Source organism: Drosophila tropicalis, unplaced genomic scaffold (assembly GCF_018151085.1).
Source record: "Drosophila tropicalis isolate 14030-0801.00 unplaced genomic scaffold, ASM1815108v1 contig_1160, whole genome shotgun sequence".
NCBI classification, from domain to species: domain Eukaryota; kingdom Metazoa; phylum Arthropoda; class Insecta; order Diptera; family Drosophilidae; genus Drosophila; species Drosophila tropicalis.
The window spans coordinates 18525-24793 of record NW_027172531.1 but is presented as its reverse complement, the minus strand read 5'-3'; the positions used below and the strand labels follow the sequence as shown (position 1 = coordinate 24793).

The following is a 6269-nucleotide window of genomic DNA, read 5'->3' as shown; positions in this document are numbered from 1 at the left end:
TAAACAAAGATGTATAGGATAAAAGGAAAATACGTTTTTATATAAATCTGGATCTGGATATATATGTGTGCGCAGAATAATGGCCGGAAAAAATTGTATATATAATTTATAAATATGGACGGAGATATAAATATGGGCCCGATAGTGCTGGAAAAAATATATATATATGTATTTATTTAGAAATATGGGCGGATATATATATGAGCGCAAAAGGCTGGCCGGAAAAAATATATATATAGTTTTTAAAGCTGAACGGATATATAAATATGGGCCCGATAGTGCTGGAAAAAATTTATATGTGTTTATTTATAAATATGGGCGGATATATATTGAGCGCAAAATACTGGCCGGAAAAAATATATATATAGTTTTTAAATATGAACGGATATATAAATATGGGCCCGATAGTGCTGGAAAAAAATTTATATGTGTTTATTTATAAATATGGGCGGATATATATATGAGCGCAAAATACTGGCCGAAAAAATTATATATATAATTTATAAATATGGACGGATATATAAATATGGGCCCGATAGTGCTGGAAAAAATATATATGTATTTATTTATAAATATGGGCGGATATATATATGAGCGCAAAATACTGGCCGAAAAAATTATATATATAATTTATAAATATGGACGGATATATATATGTGAGCGCAAAAAGTTGGCCGGAAAAATTATATAAATGATTTATAAATATGGACGGATATATAAATGTGGGCACGATAATGCTGGAAAAATATATATGTATTGTTTTATAAATATGGGCGGATATATAATTAGGCGAAAAAAGAGAATCGGAAATAATGTGATTTAAATTTGGCGCGCTTGAGCCGCCTATCGATATCACGACTCGACTCACGTGTCACCACTACTCCGAAAACAGCTGTCGGCCGCTGTTTATATATTTGGTTTTTGATTTTGTTGTTTAATTATGTATGTGAATAATTTTTTTTTGTGGTTGTGCGGAAAAACCAAGAACAAGTGTTGTGCGGAAAAACAAGCGAGTGTTGTGCGCAAATAAAACAACCGATCAATGCATATGGACAGATGCTTTGATCTATGTGTGTACGTACATGCATAAGTACACAGGTGAGTATAGATATGTATGCACACGCGTTGTTCACAACAACAAAAAAAACGTAAGTAATTGTAATTTAATTGGATGTGGGGTTGTGTTAAATCAATGCGCGACACCGAAATGTATTATGCGTTGTGGATATGTACATATGTATGTGCAATGTATGACTATGTAAGCATATACATATGTATGTATGTACGTATGTAAGCAAGTGCACCGGTATCCAAAGACGCGTGAGGAAATTAATTTCGCACCTAATTCGAACGCGCAAGAAATCGCGGTGCATACGTGAAGTGCTATTTAAAAAAAAGAATATTTTTTTTGCCTTTTGTGTCGTGGTAAATGTGCGAAGGGATTGTATGTATATGGATATGTATGTACATATGCGCGTACATCAACAGGTGACGATGTATGTATGTACGTAGATACGCGCGTGTGGAAATAAGTTTGGCATTAAAGATTATTATTCCAACACATAAGAAAACGCGGTGAACACTTTGATTTTTATTTTTCCCTATTTTTTATAACACTTTAATAATTTTTTTTTTTTTTTTTTTTAAACTTTTACGCGGATTTGGCAAACAGCTGTGGAAATTACATGTACATGTGAATGCATATGTAAAAAAGGTGGATTTGGACAAGTGCGAGGAAAAAAAAACATAAATGAAAATGGATAATCGTGGAATGTAAAATGAGAACGTTGGACAATCACGCTAAGGATTAGGAACTACCATGAAACCTTGGAACAGGTCAGGTATGTACATACAATATGTAAAAGTGTGTAGGTCGCTATGGAGAAGCGGGAAAACCTCACACTTTTAGTAGTATGTAAATGAAATGAATAATGAAATTTTGTACTTATCAGGAATTCCGCCGATGCAAGCTGGAGGAGCGGAAGGATATCCGGCTCGAAGGACCAATGTTCGTGGGGGGCGGAAGGATCCAAATGAAATACAAGGAGTTGGCGGGTGCCAATTTCTTCAGTTTGTGGTGAGCGAGTGGTGAATTAAAACGCACGAGAAACTTCGGTTAACTAAATGTAGGTTTTATTATTTATATAATATTCACAGGTAAACCGGCACACACGGAAATGGTTCGGGTTGAAAGTGATTAACAAATCGTAAAAAAATGCAAGAGAACGGGTGTTCGGGTGAAAGGCTCGATTCTTAGTGATGGCGGTGCCCATTGGAAAAAATCAAGTCACTCCTCCTGGTGTGACCGTAGACGCCGAGGATCAAAAAACCCTCCTCACTCCTCACCGCTCACTGCTCTTCGCCGCTCACTGCTGTTCACCCGGTGGCGTGAACAAATGCAATTAATTAAGGTGCTGTTAGATGTACCATTAACGCTTGGCACAGTTTGGTTTGATTTAATTGTTGTTTTATTTAATTAATTGATAGTTATTTCCTTTTTTACTGTCCTAATGGTAATTGTAAGTGTGTAATTATAATTTATATTCTAATCAAGATGTTCAAAAGCAAAAAAAAAAATAAAAGGGAAATAGAAAGATATTTTTCGACTGTCACCGTGAGAGAAGAGGGAGAAGAAATCGTATCTCTATAGAGATAATGTGTAATGAAACAGAGTTATTGAAATGTGAATGACGCAATGTTTTCTGGTTTAAATAAGGTTGGGTGGGTCTCATGAACTTATCAGTTAACAAGAATGTATGGTAAAAAAAAAGAAAGCCAAACCAAATCAAAGGAAATTGTAATTTGTTACCAGGAGGGAAAAGTTGTGGTTGTGGATGTGGAGATTGTTTACGGGGAGATGGATATTGCTCTCGGATGATTTCAGTAGAGCTTTAGGTATATAGTTGATATTAGGGAAGCAACAAAAAGGCATATGGTTGTTGGTATCGGTGGTAAGCAACGATAAAACGGGAATAACGTACCTATAATTAAAAAAAAAAAAAAAAAAAACAAACAAAAAAGTTACAAAAAAAAACTAAAAAAAATTTGTCAAATAGTTTTAGAATTAAACTATTTCTTCCTAAATTAAACATATAATATATATATAATATATAATATATAATATATATATATATATACATATTATATGTTTATATATATACATATATTATATGTTTATATATGTATATACATATATTATATATGCATGTATGTATGTATGTTTTTCAAAATTTTCACAGAACTTGATTGGTAATTTTTTGTTGTTGTTGTTAATTATTTGTTTAACGCACTTGAAGGCGACTTATTTAATACCTATTTCTAAATCAGATATACCTACGAGTTTTTATTTAGTATGCTGTTTTTTTTTCAAGTTAAGAATGTTGCCCTCTCACTGCTTATACGTGATATATATATATCTATCTATATATACCTTTTTCCTACATCATTTCCCTTTCTCATTGAAATACTCAAAATGTTATTATGTATTGTCTTTTTCACACTACGTCGCCCTAGCTAGCTTTTGGTGTTTAAAAGGAGGAAAGTGGGTTAATTTGTTGATAACTTTATCTTTGTTTGGTATTTGAAAGAAGGATACAAATTGTGTCTATGTATGTGTAAGATAATTATGTATAGAAAGAGTTAAAGTTATAACCACAATTTCGGTTTATGCGTGGCTGAGACTTTTTGTATATTTACGTTACATTAAAAAATGAAATTTTTATTGAAGATTCAATCGGTTAGTTAACTTGTATGTGAAATGTTCTTGTAAAATTACTTTAAAATAAATTTTTTATATACGAGTATCTCTGATATGATGTGTATTTGGATGTGTTGACTTTCATTTTGTTAAGTTAATTACTTTATATATTTTTTTTGATAGATTTTATCAATTTGTTTAGCTCAAAAGATTTAGCTTTTGCGATTATGAATGCAGTCTCTACCATATATACATACATATATGTATATGTATATATATCGTTTTACTACCACGCACAAACTTTGGAAATTGCTTTTTCTTAAACTGTACTTTAAAAGGAATTTTTACCCTGTGTTACTACCCTGTGTATATGTAGGTATGTGTGTTTTTTTTTTTTTTTTTTTTTTTTTTTTTTTTAATTCATTTATTTAGCGGGGATACAGTATAGCAGTATAGTAGGTTATAGAAATTTAACAATAAATATTACAAGAAATAACATAGGCTACATATGTAAGAAAAAAAGGAAAAAAAGAAATAGACAGAATATAGGAAAGAGAAAGTTTGTTACTGCTGGTGGCTTGTGCATTTGGGTGTAGGGAACATCACTTTCGGGACTAGCCAGTGGGCCATTGCATCGAAAGCACAGAAATTCCCTACTTACCCTACCCTAGCCCTCTCACGTTCTAGTCTGCGAAGCTCAGCTGCTGTAGACGCCGCATAGTCGCTGCATGCTCTCCAGTTAGATTCGCTTTCTAGCATAATCGAAATTAGATTGCCCGCGTTAATAGATGTACCCAGCTGTGTTCCCAGCCGAGTCCGCTGCTCCGCAAATCGGCCACACGTGAATAGTGCATGGCTAGCATCCTCCTCAATGTCTTCGGTGCACCAAGTGCATAGCGCACTATTTTCAATCTTAAAACGATGCAGATAGCTGCGAAAGCAGCCGTGACCGCTTAAGAATTGTGTCATCGGGAACGACACTTGGCCATGGTTTCTCTCTATCCAGCCTCTTATATTTGGAATTAGCGAGTGAGTCCATCTTCCATTCAATGCATCATCCCACCTCCTTTGCCATCTATCAATCGTGCGCTGCCTCGCCTCTGTGCGAGCGACCCTTCTAGTTGCGTTGTTGCTGCGTACTGCCAAGAACACTTCCTGATCCTCTAGGGCTAGTAGATCAATTGGTGGCATGCCCGCAATTACCAATGCTGCCTCCGTGGATACCGTCCTGAATGCACAGCAGACTCGTAGGGCACTCAATCGATATGTCGCTGCCAATCCTCTGGTGTAGCTAGGTGTTGCTGCTGCTCTGGCCCATATGGGCGCGGCATATAAAATAACGGATTTAAGAACCGTCATGAGGAGCTGCCTTCTCCATTGTTTGGGGCCCCTGGAGTTGAGCATGATGCGTGAAAGTGCCCTGCAAGTGCCTGCAGCCTTTGTGTTAGTCATCGCCAAATGTTCCCTGAAACTTAGCCTGGTATCAATTATTACACCAAGGTAGCGCAATGCTCGCTTAGACGCAACTGTTTCATCCGCAATTTTAATTGATGCTGTCTCCACTTTTTTCCTGCTACTGACTAGCACCGCCTCCGTTTTTTGCGCCGCCAGCTCCAACCCCATTCTGTCCAGCCAGTTTTTGACTATCAACACTGCCTCATTGCAGTTAGTTTCTGCCAGGCTCAGATGCTTCGCCACTACCACCAGTGGTGAAGCCCACCATCGTGCATCCTGCCGGTAGCGTCAAGCGAAGAATTCCGTCATACATTACATTCCATAATGTCGGCCCTAATACCGAGCCCTGAGGGACTCCGGCTGAGATGTGATGCGTTCTAAGCCCGTCATCGGTATTGTACAGGAGAGTCCGGTTGCTGAGATAGCCCCGTATGATACGTGTTAGGTACATGGGCACCCCAAAGCCTTCCAATGCAGATAGAATTTTATTCCAGCGTGCAGAATTAAAAGCATTTTTGACGTCAAGTGTGACTATCAGGCAATACTCCTTGTCTCCGCCTTTCCATCTCGTGCCTTCAATTGCATTTGCCGCTATGTCTACAACTGTTTTTATGGCATCGACAGTCGAGCGTGCTCTGCGAAACCCGAACTGAAGCGGAGCCAAGTCCCCCACCTCTCTTATGGCCACTTCCAGTCTGTTGCAGATGACTCTTTCAAACACTTTGCCTAGGGTGTCGAGCAGGCAAATGGGCCTATATGCTGAGGGATCATCTGGTGGCTTATCAGGCTTGGGAATAAGGACCAGTTTCTGAATTTTCCATCTGCTTGGGAAAATGCCTGACCTCATGCATAGGTTGAAGAGTTCTGCGAACGCCTCGGGCTGCAGGGACACCGCTAGCTTAGTGGCGCGGCTTGGTATACCATCTGGGCCTGGCGCTTTGTCGTCTGCGATACTCCTTGCAGCATCAATTACCTATCTCACGGTAATCTCTGCCTCATATTCTGCTGGTGTCGCCGATGGATCTTGCCTTTCTGCTGGGTCATGCACTGCGGGGAAAAGGCTGGATACGATGCGGCCGAGTTTCTCAGGGTCTGTCGGAGCTTGTTGCTTGTGCCC

At 37.9% G+C, this 6269-nt stretch overlaps 1 long non-coding RNA gene across 2 annotated transcripts; it reads left to right on the top strand.

The window, feature by feature from the left end:
- The first annotated feature begins 456 nt into the window (after nucleotides 1-456).
- Nucleotides 457-2172, top strand: LOC137575008 (uncharacterized). Of its 2 annotated transcripts, none has more exons than XR_011032107.1 (4): nucleotides 457-1148; nucleotides 1673-1841; nucleotides 1953-2077; nucleotides 2158-2172. It is a non-coding gene; the product is annotated as an uncharacterized lncRNA (long non-coding RNA). The 2 variants fall into 2 exon arrangements; XR_011032106.1 differs by having other exon boundaries at nucleotides 467-1098.
- The last annotated feature ends 4097 nt before the right edge of the window (nucleotides 2173-6269 follow it).